The sequence below is a fragment of the Silene latifolia genome, chromosome 9, assembly GCF_048544455.1.
Source record: "Silene latifolia isolate original U9 population chromosome 9, ASM4854445v1, whole genome shotgun sequence".
Taxonomy (NCBI): domain Eukaryota; kingdom Viridiplantae; phylum Streptophyta; class Magnoliopsida; order Caryophyllales; family Caryophyllaceae; genus Silene; species Silene latifolia.
The window spans coordinates 14,512,036-14,526,998 of record NC_133534.1 but is presented as its reverse complement, the minus strand read 5'-3'; the positions used below and the strand labels follow the sequence as shown (position 1 = coordinate 14,526,998).

At 39.9% G+C, this 14,963-nt stretch overlaps 1 long non-coding RNA gene across 9 annotated transcripts; it reads right to left on the bottom strand.

Annotated features, from left to right (window-relative positions):
• Positions 1–791: 791 nt before the first annotated feature.
• Positions 792–7,152, bottom strand: LOC141599176 (uncharacterized). Of its 9 annotated transcripts, none has more exons than XR_012523748.1 (7): positions 6,987–7,152; positions 5,826–5,916; positions 5,657–5,732; positions 2,383–4,797; positions 2,097–2,228; positions 1,477–1,666; positions 792–1,385 (listed from the first exon to the last, which is right to left on the bottom strand). It is a non-coding gene; the product is annotated as an uncharacterized LOC141599176 (long non-coding RNA). The 9 variants fall into 9 exon arrangements; XR_012523750.1 differs by having other exon boundaries at positions 1,477–1,721; positions 2,383–4,666; XR_012523745.1 differs by having other exon boundaries at positions 792–1,613.
• Between the last annotated feature and the right edge of the window lie 7,811 nt (positions 7,153–14,963).

Genomic DNA, 14,963 nt, shown 5'->3' with positions numbered 1-14,963 from the left:
TCAATAGTTTACAATTCAAGTATTTAGCTTAAAAGACCTTCTCTTGGGACCGACCCTTACTTACACTATATTACTTTATCATTTAGAGTAATCTAGAGTATAGTTTGGCTTATAAATTGTTAATTTGGTAGCTTAAATCTAGTATTTTACGACAACTAGTTTTGTCGCTACCAGGAGGGTAGATTAAATAATTAGCGGAAAATGATGTGGAAAAGAGAGAGAAGATTTGGGGCATCACATGAGTGCACATGCTCTTAGTGCCAATTAACTAATCACAAATTCTCATTTGTGACGGACATATTTCGTCACAAGCTTGTAACATCTCACAAAATGCAAGTGGGAAAGCAAGTGGGAGGGGGCTTGTAAGACTTATTGTTAACTAATTCATGAAATTATTATTAAACCAGACTATTATTGAGTCATTAATTATCTCATGAAACTCTTATTGAATCAAACTTTTATGAGGTAATTACTTGGCCATGGACTTCAAATTTAATTTAGATCTGAGAGGTACAAATCTAAATTTACCCTTTAATGTTTCACCTATACTGATAGGTCCATTCCAATTTCATTGTCCAATTATCTCACTAAAAATATCCCAAGAATTATCCCAAATTAATTGTGCTATCTCTAAATTCGATAAGGAAAAAAGTGATCATATATTAGTATTACCCTCTAAATCATCCCAAAATAGAAACAAAGGCGGTAAAAACAGAACGGATATAATTGTATTTTGGTTGAATAGAAAAGAAATTCAAACGGAGTTATAATCGAGTCATACTTATCGATCCTTTTAATAAAATGGGAGTAAAAATCCAATATAGCAGTTTAATGTATGACCGAAAGTAATCATACAAACGTCTGTGTGCTGTTTAGCTCTTGCAATTAACGCATTACTTGTTCCTTGTGATCCACAAAATAAGGGATGCACATTTGAGCCTCTGCACGTCTTAAAGACTACCAACAAAATTCTCATAACAATTCTTCACAAACAAAGATTCTCATTAACCAGCTCAGAGCATTAGTTTTACCAAAAATGGCAGCAGAAATGGTAATATGGGATAACCTGGAGAAAACCTTGGGGAGTCCGAGAGTAGCAGAGCTGCCACCTGCATTGAAAAAGGAGCTAGAAAATCTGTTAGCTGTAGTGGGGAGCGTTCAAGGTGCGGTGGCGGCCCTAGAAGGACGTGATCGATTGCAAGATATAGGGGGGAGGGCTCCAGGAGACTTGGCGATCCTAGAAGGGCGAGATCAAATACTTGGGAGCCATGAAACTTTGGATAACCAATCTGGTGAACTCTCTGACAATCTCAGTGGTGGTCGGCTTGAGAGTCTTTCCACATTGTTATACCAGGCTGATGACCTAGTCGACCAGATCCTGGCTACTGATCAGCGTGCAAGGCATCACAGAGAACATCAAAGGGAAAACTGGAATCCCTTGGTGCGGCAAGTGGTTAATGCCGTGGCTAGATCCACCCCAGAGGTAAGCCTTTTTCACTCGTCCGTCCAACTTGTTTCTTCCAAAGTCATGGTTGGACGAGTTAAAAAAACTATAGAAGACTTGAAAGAGTCGGTTAGGCAGTTGTCGAATCAACTCGACAGCACTAACCAGCCTGAGCAGAGACAATTCCAACATAATGAGTCTTTCAAATCAATTCAACACAGACTGACTGGAAGGAAATATGACAAAAAGAGACTAGTGAATATGTTGCTGCAAACACCTAGAGATGGAGAAAGTAATGTATCAGTCATTTGCATGTCTGGACTACCCGGAGTTGGGAAGTCTGCCCTTGCCAAGGACTTATATGAGGATGACAAGGTTAAGAGTCATTTTGACCTAAGAATGTGGATTCCAGTGACAGATATCACTGATGAAACGGAAATTATACGCCAAATTGTCGACTCCTCTACTAATAAGAAGTCTAGTGACCACAATTCCTTGGTTCACCAAAATGATGAGGGTTCATTTCGAGATTTTCTGGGATGTCGAAGTTCAGGTGTATCTACATGCACGCCTAATAATAGCGCTCATCAGAGTGAAATTGAGATATATGAACGGCGACTGAGGAACGAAATTAAGAGGAAACATTACTTACTTATCTTGGATGATGTTTGTCTCCAGAAATGGCAGAGTTTGAGAGACTTGTTAGCTGGAGGTGAAAGAGGAAGTAAGATTTTGATGACTACCCGGATTCCGGAACTGGCAGATCTTGTAAAAAGAGAGACTCCTGAGGTTCAGGCTTACCCATTACAAGGTTTGAAATTAAAAAAATCTTGGAAATTGTTCAGAACACTAGCATTAAATCAAGATGAATGCTACGATCCTGAAATGAAGAGAATAGGGTTCGAAATTGCAAATATTTGCAAACATGTTCCACTCACCATCAAAGTTGCTGCAAGATTTATCCATGGAAAAACTAGGCACGAGCGCCTATCTTTTATCGAAGGGCTAAGATTGAGTAAGGACATGATGGAGCATGTTTTATATCTTACTTATTCCGACCTTCCCACTCGTCTGAGAGCTTGTTTTGGATATTGTTCTTTGTTTCCCAATGACTATACTTTCAATAAGCATGACCTGATTAGTCTCTGGATAGCCCAAGGATTTGTCAACCCTGGGGATGGCCGAAGTTTAGAGGATGCGGGAGAGAAGTACTTTATGGAGTTGTCACGGCGGTTCTTATTTGAGGAAGTCAGCACTGATGACTTGGGGAACACTCTAACCTGTAAGATTCATCACATTATGTGCAATCTAGCTTCGAAATTCACGGCCGGAATTGCCAAATTACATGTCTCAGTGAACTGCCGAGAAGGTTCACCATTGAAACTTTCGTCTCCGTTGCTCAGTGATTCAAGCCTACGGACACTTGTTTTCCTCAAGGAGCCAGACTATGAAACAAAGCTGGATACATCGGTCTGCAATCAATTGATATCCAGTTATAGAAGGCTCAGGGTGTTGGACTTGCATGATCTTGGAGTAAAAGAATTGCCTGATTCCATCGGCGGGCAGATTCATCTGAAATATCTGAACCTCTCTAAGAATGATGGTCTAGTCACACTCCCCAAGTCATTCGCAAGACTGTACAACTTGCAAACACTCAAACTTAACTCTTGCCCTAAGCTGAAACATTTAGCTATCGACTTTGGACTACTGGTAAACCTCAAACGTTTTGAGGTTGATGGGTGCGAGAGCTTGACTAGCATGCCAGTTGGTTTGGGGAAGCTAACTCAACTAGAGACGCTGAGTCGGTTTGTAGTTGGATCTTCCAACCAGACCGGATCTGTTGGTCTAAAGGCGTTAAGAGAGCTAAAGATGTTGAGAGGACGGCTGGCAATTGAGTTGACAGGAGATTGGATGACAGGCATACCTGAGGCTAAACATGCTTTGATCACCAAAAAATACCTAGCTGAGTTGAAGATTAGCTGGGCTCAAAAACCTTCAGATATTCAAGTCCCATTAGAGAAAGAAATATCTGCTCATGGGGAGATCCTGGAGAATCTCAAACCCAATAAAAAGCTCAAAATCCTCCACATAGAGGGATACAAAGGAAACGATTTTCCAAGCTGGGCAAATAAAGATATGAAGCATTCTCTTCCAAATTTAGTTATTATCAGCATTGAGGGGTGCGGAGAATGCCGGTTTCTGCCTCCATTTGGTGAATTAGCACATCTTAGAAAACTCACCCTGAGACACATGGCTCATGTGCAGTTCATTGAGGATGTGCCTTCACTAGAGCCAGCAGTTGGGGGGACCCAAGCACCCGTGCAAGATCCCCTGTTCTTTCAATCTCTTCGAGAACTTACCCTTCACAACTTCTACGACTTAGAAGGGTGGCGGCAAGAAGTTGCAACAGTCGAGCAGGCCAAACCTCGATCCTTCCCTTGTCTTTCCAAATTAATGATATGGAACTGCCCGAAACTAACATCGTTTCCTTCATTCGCTGAAGTTTTAGACCTTAACCTGCGAAATGTGAATCACTTGCTGCTTGAAGAATGTGAGAAAAAAGCACGCAGGCTCAAGAGCAGATTTGACACCAGAAGCCTGCAAATTAAGGGCTGCCTCGACCTGGAGAGCTTCAGACCAGTTAGGAAAGGGTTAGGAGGCCTGCCTCACCTGAAATATCTGGTGATTGAGAGTTGTGATGCAATAGTCTCACTAGCTAATGACATTGGGAAAATATCCTCTCTCGAAAGATTGGAGATTTCCAGCTGCAAAGAACTTGATCTTTCTGAAGATTCAAAGGCACAAGGTAGAGTAGCACAGGTTGCCTTTACAGTCTCAGGCATCCTACCGTCCCCATGGAAAAATTTAAAATCTCTACAGGATTTGAAGCTCAGAGAAATCCCAAAAATGAAGACTCTTCCTAATGGGCTCAAGCATGTAAAAACTCTCAAATCCCTCTCTGTATCAGCCTGCGAGTCCTTGGGATCGTTGCCAGAGTGGATAAATAGCCTAACTGCCTTACAACACCTTCGAATTGAGAACTGTCGGGCTCTGAAAATGCTACCAGACGGGCTGAAGGATATCAAATCCCTGATGAAAGTTGAAATTACAGAGTGTCCAGAACTAATGAAACGCTGCCGAGAGCACAAGGGAGAAGATTGGCCGAAGATTAAACACGCACGTGTTCTGCTCCATACATCACGGCGGTATGGATATGTCTAACTATGAGAATCACATAACAGATTTGATGTTAGGAGCCCAGCTGATGTAAAGTTCTTCCACCATTTTTATCTTAGCTTTAAGCCATGAGTCACGAGATTAAGGTATGTACTGATATCTGATATTAATGTATTCTGTAATATAGAAATTTGGATTATTAAGCGGTAAATCACATAGCCCTTTCCCAAGCCAGGATTGTGTTCTTAACCTAAATCAACAGAGATTTTTGCAGAATCTATGATTTGAATGTCTATTGTCAAAGAGTTTGTCAGTTTGCTATATAATACGTACATTTTCTTGCCAAATCTGTAATCAGACATTTTCATTGCAAATTTTTAGACATCGACTGGGTGCTTTATTTTGTTTGAACATTTAGAAAAAAGTAAACCACAGAAGAAGTAAAACAATTTAACCTAAGGCTCTATACAGAAAATCAATTTTAAAGATTTCAATTGTTTCGGACAGTAATTTTGCTGTTTTGAAGTAAATTGTTTGCTGAGATTGTTCAGCTCAAAGATAAATTGTTTGTTGAGCAAGATGCGAGGACATTGAAAGATATGAAAAAAAAGTGAGTGTAGAATCTTTTCAGTACAAATAGTGTTCAGGTGTTCAATGTTTCTGAATGTTGTAGTTATAATTGGGATAGGTACCAGCTTACTAGCATCAGAGAGTCAACAATCTGTACATAGATTATTCTGCATTTATTTGCAGGAGTGGCCGTACAAGCAAGACGATAAAAACCCTTTTGAGAATGGCCAACAGGATAAAAGGCTGTTTCACATGAAGAAAGCTGCTAATGAAAAATGGAGTGTGCTTTCATAGTTGATCGAGGCAAAATTGATGGTTTCATGATGCTACTCGAGAATCTTCATTAAAAAGGATGAAAAGGAGTTCTATGAATTGTACATGAAATGCCTGTAATATTTTAAAATGAACACAATAATTTTTCAAAAAATGGCAAATAGGAAAACAATGTAATAGGCGTTACAGTACCTTTAAATCCTTTAATTTGGCATTGATCTCACAAAAGCTTTGTTCCTTCAACACCTTCACAACTCAGGTTCCTACACTAAAAGGCCATTTACTACCATTACTTGAATGTAACAAAAGATACAAGCATTACTGAAGATACGGGTATTGAGTATCGAAATAGGTTGCTTACAGAGCCCACTTCATATCACATAGACTGGAGATTTATACCATCACTTTGATGTCGACAATAGAACCTGCCAGTCATGCCAAACTTGCATTCCCTGTTTTCATGTATTTAGAACACTATTACTCACCCTGGATAGTTAAAAAAGCAGTACTCTTATATGCATCTAAGAAGTCACAGTAAAAATTACAAGAATGAATCTCTTATAGAATTAAAGAGCATTAAAAAGCATCAACAAAATAAAAATACAACAGTGTACAAATTGGGCACATAGGATATTTAAAATGTTGAGTCCAAATGACAGTTCCCTACCTCTGAGGAACCGGAGCCTAAGGTTCATTAAGGCACTACCCAAAACATTTCGGAGCACCTTCATTGTGCCTTTAAGTTTTGTAAAAAAAGCCTGGGTTTCAGAAGGATGTTTAACACTTTAACTTTAACTATGCAATTTTACTCCTTCACGTGATTTCCCTCTTTAAAATCCAAATATGGTATTGGCACATAAAAGAATATTTCGGCCGTATAAATTTGTTTGCAAAGACAATGCACCTCATATATACGAGGCACATCTTCAACTTGGTGCACCTCGCGCCTTTTAAAACTAAGGCCTTGTTTGGATAACTGGATTAAAGAAACTCGAGGGAAACGGGGATATAAAATCCCTTGTTTAGTTAGTTATGAAGGAAATAGAGGGGGAGGGAATTGAAGCGATCCATTTTCCCTATTCTAATAAATTTCAAAATACAGCCAACATAAGAAAGATTAAGGCTTATCGCATATGATCAAAGAGACAAGCAGAGGTATTCCTAGATAAATAATAGGTGAATTTTCGGGATGGCGGAATTTCATCAAACACTTTGTGCTCCAAAAAACCCGTAAACCCCTAAAACACCAGAAACAGTAAAATTAAATTGAAACTCAGAATCTCTAATTCTCAGACATGAAAATCAATTGATGGGTGTATCTTACAAAGCTCAATCCACCATTAAATTTCTGCATATAAAGAGAGGAGAATATGCAAAATAATCCGATGATTTTTTATGCTTATAAGTTCTACAAGGATTTCAATGTAAAGTAAAAATAACGTTTCAATTGCAGTTTTATTAGGTTTGAATTGCTGGGTTCCAGTTAATTATAAAGTAGAAATGAGGGAATGAATAGCTTTACCAGTTTTGTTCGCTCCGCTGGAGATGTGGCCGTCCGGAGATTGATCTCCGGCGGTCTTTAAACTTCCCATGATGTCCATTTGGTGAAAGACAGGGGCCGGGTAACACCCTTTTCAGGGAAAGGAATTTCGTCTTGGCTGTTTGTCACCTAGGTAGCACCAAAACGGACACAAATATAGACACGGACACGTAATACGGCGTCTCATGAAATTTAGGACACGGAATACGCTATTTAAATTTAATAAAATATATATTTAATAGTTATAAATAAGGTATGATTTTAATTTTTTAATGTATTTGATATTAAATTTACATAATTGAAGGTAAAATTTGAAATTGACTATAACTAATTCTTATTTTCCACCTAAACTCATCTTCTAACCACTCTGTTTTGACATTTTATTCCTCGTCTAAACTATAGGCGGGTGTCCGACGAGTGTCGGGTGTCGGACACGGCGTCGAACACGGGACAGCTAGTTAAGAGGAGTGTCTGTGCTACCTAGTTTGTCACTACACTCAAGCCCCGTTAAACTCGTCCTAGGCCTTTCATCCGTGCATAACCAGCTCGTTGCCTCTCCCCTCTCCCTCTCCCTCTCCCTTGTCCTAAATTTAGCTATTTGTGAGTTAAAGTTGTTCAAGTATCATCGGGTTTGTTGTTAGTTGTTACTGTACTTTTGTCTTATCTTTTAACCCGACCAATGTTAAGGCCCTATATTATAGAGGCATGGCTTTTAAGCATTTGAATCTTTTCACCAAAGCTTTTGTTAACTTTAAACATGCTTTGAAATTTGAACCGCATATCAATGATGTTAATCGGGAACTCCTTTCTGTGGCTGACCTCTTATTTTTAAATGTTAAAGGGAAACAGGAAGTTTATCCTTTTAACCCATTGGGCTCAGGCAAAAAAGGTAAAAAACCTTTGCTTGCAGATAATGTGGTTGATAATTTTGCAATGCTTGTCGAATTGGATGAAGCGTCTTGTAGTAAAGTCCCTTTGGTTGTGAAGGATGTTTCTCCTACTCATGCCGCGGTCACAAGTAGTTCTTCTATTATTATTGCTTCTGAGAGCCCTTATACGATTGATTATGACATTATTATGGACACCACAAAATTGATTATTGTCACTGGTTCAAATATTATTTTGGACTATGAAAGCCTTAATGAGCCTAGCTTATCCGACTTTGCCAGCTAAGGATGTTTGTATTCCCTCCAATACTTTTACCTCAAGACTTGCAAAATACTCCTTCTCCAACGAAAAGCATCCTAAAAATAGTTTGCGTATGTCCCAAGATTATGAGAATTTGTTACTCGGGAGAAATCTCCTTTTTTTTCCATTCAAGATTTTTGTCATCCTTAAGGGCTCATCTCCTGATCTTTACAAATTTTATTTCGACGGGAACTCCCTATGAGGAAATTTCAAGGGAAGCAACAATTCTCATTCCTTATCCTTTCCATGAAGAGCGCTATCAGCATTAGCATTTGGGATATGAGAGTGATGAGCTGGGTTATGAGGAGGCTGTTTCGCATATTGCCAAAAAGAAACGGCTTTCGTCTGATTTATCTCTGGTTAGCAAGGTATCCATAGTTCAGTTTTAATTTGTTGCAGTCAAAGAGAATTCGAGCAAGAAGTGTTGTCGCAAGGTGGAGCATTTCATTCGCCGGGGTCGAATGGTTAGGTCTGGTGCTAATTCGAGGAAGAGATCATCGGTTTATGTCGATAGATTACCGTTTTTTTTTTTTTTTTTGCAATTACACTGATAATGCTGTTGCCGTTAAAAGGTCTAAACGAAAGGAGGTTGACTTGCTCCAGTTCGAGGACTATTATCATCAACCCTTTATGAAATATCGTATTTCAGTTTCAGTTAGTTTCGCTTGTAATTTTAGCTTGGTTAGTTCGATATCTAGTAGTTTAGAGGTATCTAATTTTTTTTTTGGTGTAAACCATCCGGTTTAATCCCGGATTCGAGCCGGGTAAGGACCACTAGGGCGGTAAAGCTTTCCCTCATGAGTTTTAATACTGCTGCGTTCCCAGGGCTCGAACACGAGACCTCTGGTTAAGCTAGAACAACCCCTTACCAGTTGATCTAAGTGCTCATGGGTAAGGTATGTAATTCTCGTATGTTTGTATTGTAATTTGTTTTCTTGTGATCGAATAATATGTATATGCTTCTTTTTTATAGTCTATATAAGATAATACACATTTGTCTTTAAAAACAAAAAAAAAAAACTCACAATTTTGGTGTTTGAGAGGAAGATTGTTTGCCTTGTCACAATTGAATTGATTTCTCTCTTTCCTAGTCTGTCTTGCTTTTAGTGTTTTGTTTACCTATTTCATCCATCTCGGTTATTTATTTATCTTTGATTTTGGCACAAAGAGTAAGGAAGGAGAATTAGTCCAATTAATGGAGGACAAGTGAACCAAATTAAGTGTAAAGGATTAAATTGTCCAACAAAGTCGTTTTCAAAATAAAAAGTTAAACAATTGACAGAGATACACAAAAATGAAATTAGTAAACAAAAGAGAGGGGCAAAGGGAGCCGTTAGTTTGAATAATTTGAAAGTGGACTAGAGAGAATTGTCCGGAAATATCCATTTGTTACGACAACATGAATAAACCTAGTAAAGCAAAAGTAACACAGATGATCGGATTTGAGAAAGGCTATTAGAGATTTGAAATTGATCCAACTTGTAGAATTTGTATCAATGGAGATCCTCTGTCCCATTTCGTGTCCCATCTTGTGTCCCATCACTTCTAATGATGACACATAAACACTTTGTTATTTATTATTGCCATTTTTATCCTTTAAAGTGTGATGTGTCAAGATCTTAAGGTAATGGGACACAAGATGGGACATAAAAATGGGACAGGTGATCTTAACTCAATTTGTATACGATCGAAATAAGAATCTGTATAAACTTAACCCAAATTTTATTGAACTTGTAATTAACTTGACTAGAAATGACTGGATCTAAAAATGACATATGTATTATAAACTGAAATAGAGATAAACGTGTAGAATAGAATTGTGTTATTGCTATATTGTGTTTATTACATTGGTATTCTAGTCTATATATACAAAAGAATAAATCTATTATTTACGGAAGTGAATAAGCAATATACTGAGACAAGGAAATTGTTTCCAAAAACAGAGGAGGAAACAATCGTTTGTTTCCCTGTTTGTGAGGTGTGGTTCCAACGGCTCTTTGGCTGAGGTTAGGAGTGTAATACCCCCCCGCAAGTTGGAGTGTGGAGGTTCGAGACACCCAACTTGGAGAGTAGGTCATGGAAGGGAGCACGGCCTAGAGCTTTAGTAAGAATGTCCGCGAGTTGAGCTTTCGTATGAATATAGCTTGGAGCAATGACACCCTTTTTAATTTCATCGCGGATAAAATGGCAATCAATTTCGATATGCTTTGTGCGTTCGTGAAATACCGGATTTCGAGCAATGTGAAGGGCCGACTTGTTATCACATCGAAGTTGAATGGGTTGAGAGTGATTTATTCCAAGAGATTGCAGCAAACCCTTTAACCATTTAAGTTCACATACGGTAAATGCCATGGCCCTGTATTCGGATTCCGCGGAGGAGCGGGATACCGTTGCCTGTTTCTTTGTCTTCCATGAGATAGGTGATGAGCCCAAAAATACGATGTAGGCCGAGAGGGACCGACGTTGGGTGGGGTCGGTCGCGTAGTCGGCATCGCAATATGCGTTGAGGCGTAAGTCACTATCTGAGCGGAGGAGGATGCCTTGACCCGGGGAATTCTTTAAGTATCGAACAACCGTCAAAGCGGCCTGCCAATGATCACTTGTGGGATTATTCATAAACTGTGCGAGAGTGTGGACCGAGTATGTCAGCTCGGGGCGAGTAATTGTGAGATAAACGAGGCGACCCACGAGACGGCGGTATGGTTGAGGGTTGGGCAGGGAGTCGGCTTTTGATGAGGCTAGCCGATGGTTTTGTTCCATTGGAGTAGATGCCGGTTTTGTGCCAATGAGACCGGATTCAGTCAATATGTCGAGGGCATACTTCCTTTGTGAGACGAAAATTCCAGATTTATGACGAGCAATTTCGAGACCAAGGAAGTACTTAAGCGGGCCGAGATCTTTCATATGGAAGCACGTGCTTAAGTAACCTTTAAATTCCGTAATAAAACTTGGGTTATTTCCACAAATTACTAAATCATCCACATAGACAAGGACGTGTACCTCGATATTGGAGCGAGAGATTGAGAATAATGAGTGGTCATACGGGCATTGATGGAACCCATATTTAATGAGGGCGGAAGCTAGCTTTGCATACCAACATCGAGGTGCTTGACGGAGCCCGTATAAAGACTTTCTAAGACGACAAACTTTCCCATTGGTGGAGGGAAGAAAACCCGGTGGAGGTTTCATGTAGACCTCTTCATGAAGATCTCCATGAAGGAAAGCGTTGTGAACGTCCATTTGATGGATGTCCCATTTTTTTACAGCTGCAATGGCGAGAAGTGTGCGAACGGTAACTAATTTAATAGTAGGAGCAAAAGTTTCATTGTAATCGACACCTTCCACTTGGCGATTACCCATTACGACCAAACGAGCCTTATATCTTTCAATGGAGCCATCAGCGTTATATTTGATTTTGTAAACCCATTTTGAGGCGATGGCTTTCTTGTTGGGAGGCAGATGTTCAAGGGTCCAAGTATTATTCTTTTCGAGAGCCTCAAGTTCAAGTTTCATCGCGGTGCGCCATTCCGGTACCTGCACGACATCTTTATAAAAACTAGGCTCGTGGTTTTTAGTCACGGCCGACAAGAAAATTTTGTGATTAGGGGAAAATTTGTTGTAATTAAGATAATGGGAGATAGGGTAAGCGGTACCTGAAGACGATGGTGTGGCGATGAGTGAGTTCAACGAAGGACGAGGTTTTGAGAGAACAAAGTCTTTAAAATTAGGATTAGGAAATTTGAGGCGATGACCTCGTCCTAAATGGTCCGGGTCAGCCGGTTGATGAGACGGGTCAGAAGGGCTAGGTGTAGTAGGCGTGGTCGTTGTGGAGGAGGAGGAGGGCATGTCATTTGAGATTGTGGGGGTCGGGTCACAAGGGTTGTTGTCGGGCCGACTTGTAGTTGAGGGAATGTCGGTTGTAGGAGTGTCGACTGGTGGGTTTGAAATGATAAGAGTGTCATCGGTCGAAGGGTCAAGAGTAAAAGACGATGAATTGTTATCGAGTTCATGAATATTCAAACTTTTATAGGGAAATTCGTTTTCGATGAAAATGACATCTCGAGACTCGAAATAGGACCCAGTGTCTAAATCAAAAAGACGCCACCCCTTCTTTCCAAAAGGGTAACCAATAAAAACACATTTTCGGCTTCGAGAAGCAAATTTATCACGTGAGCGATTAAGAGCACGAGCATATGCAAGGCAACCAAAAATTCGAATGTTTTCGAATGGAGGTGGTTTATTAAAGATCATTTCATATGGGGTTTTACCATTTAGAAGCGGTGTCGGAGTGCGATTTATTAAATAAACCGCACTTAGGACACACTCACCCCAAAAATATAAGGGCAAACTAGCTTGAAAGAGAAGGGCTCGTGCCACGTTTAAAATATGTCGATGCTTTCGCTCCACCCGCCCATTTTGTTGGGGGGTGTCGACGTTAGAGGTTTGAAATAAAATGCCCTGTTCGTGAAAGAAAGTTATAAGAGGTTTAAATTCTGTACCATTGTCGGTCCGTAAAACTTTGATTTTCTTTTCAAATTGACGCTCTATCATTGCGAAAAAATTTATAAAGTTTGTTTTGTATCGCTTTTGTGACGTAAAAGATAGACCCATGTAGATCTTGAAAAATCGTCCACAATAGTTAAAAAATGTTGAGACCCGCATGAGGCATTTTTCGAGTATGGCCCCCATAAATCACAATGAATAAGGTCAAATAAAGAGGTAGCATGACTAGTACTTGAAGAAAATTGTTCGCGAGTTTGTTTCGCTTTTAAACAAATGTCACATGTTGCGCTATGAAAAATGTCCTGAGTACGAGAATTTTTATTAAAGAAAGGTAAAAAACGGGAAATATTGGAAGAGGGGTGCCCCAACCTTCGGTGCCATAATTCCATAGGATTGGGAGACCCGGTTAAACAAGCATGGGCTTTCTCGTCTCGGACTTGTTGGAGATAGTAAAGTCCTTCATATTGCTCACTCGCCCCAATCACCGTCTTCGAGATACGGTCCTGAATTAAACACAAATTACGAGAAAATTGAATAGTCAAAGAAGTGTCAATAAGCAAGCTAGACACTGAAATAAGATTGCAGTTCAAATTCGCAGCATATAGGACATTGTGAAGAATTAACCGAGAGGATAATTTGACATCCCCGCTTTGTGTAGCGAACGTAAGATCGCCGTTTGGTAGACCAACAGAAATAGGAGAAATGGATTTCAAATTCGAAAAAAAAGAAATGCAACCCGACATATGGTGTGATGCACTTGTGTCGATAATCCAAGTAAAGGTAGAAAAATTACCATTCAGACGGTCAGCGGAGTGCTCTGTTTTGCGAGCGTGTAACATATTGCTTAATTCCTCCAACTGACTCGAAGATAGCGAGTTTAAATCGATCTTATCGAACGTAGTAATGGGCGGCTGTGAGGAAGAAGACACACCTGTATTTGCATTTGCATGAACAGACGCCATATGGGCTTTCGGGTTCGAACCAGATGCTTTCATTTTGGCTCGGTCTGCCTGAGTATTATGACGGGGATCCGGGATGTAAACGGCGCTACTTAAATCAGTAGCATCCGGGTCAATGATGATACGATGACGGGGACGATCCCCCCACCATTCCGGGAAATTACCCGTAACTTGATAACAAAACCTAAGACAGTGACCCGACTTCTTACAAGCAATGCAGTAATATTTAGATGGTTCGGATGAATTACGACGGTCACTTCTAGCATCACTGCGTCCTCCTCCACCTGACTGCCGTGAGTGATTATTAGAACGAGCAGCAAAAGCCATGGCAGTCGGTGTGGACTCAGTGACATTAGCGGATATATTACGAACTCCCTCATCTTGTAAAAGACGGTTATAAATAAGATCTAAAGAGGGAAGAGGAGTAATACCGACAATTTGAGAACGAGTATTAGCAAAGCGGTCATCAAGACCCATTAAAAAATCACGTACTTTGCGTTTTTCGCGTCGAGCGTTGATAAGAAGCAGCCAATCACAGGTGCACGGATTGCACGAGCATGAAGGAAGAGCATCCAGTTCCGAAATAGCATTCCAAATCGCCGTCATCCGTCCATAGTATGTAACCAACGGCTCTGTTGGACCTTGACGACAAGCCATTAAATCGGCCTGAAGTTGATAAATACGGGCTTCGTTTATTTGGCAGAAACGATTCTTCATGTCTGCCCAGACCAGTTTTGCTTCGGGACGAAGCGTAATTTGATTTCGTAAGGTAGAATCGATCGTATTATAGATCCACATGGTGACCAACGCATTGGTTGATTGTCATGTCTCAAACGTAGCATCAGTAGAAGACGGCTTGGTGATGGTACCGTCCAAATAACCGAGTTTACCCTTAGCCATAAGGGCAAGTTGAAAGGATCGAGACCATTCATCGTAATTGTTCCCATTGAAAACGACGGGGGTTATGCTATGACCCGTGTTCTCAACATGAACAAACGAAACAGACGGTGATTTTGTGGTATTAGTAAGTTCAGAATTAGTCATGATTGTAGAGAAAAGGGAAAAAAAAATTTGACAGAGGAAGACGATTGGATCTGTAAAGAAAACCTAGAGCTCTATGATACCATATTATAAACTGAAATAGAGATAAACGTGTAGAATAGAATTGTGTTATTGCTATATTGTGTTTATTACATTGGTATTCTAGTCTATATATACAAAAGAATAAATCTATTATTTACGGAAGTGAATAAGCAATATACTGAGACAAGGAAATTGTTTCCAAAAACAGAGGAGGAAACAATCGTTT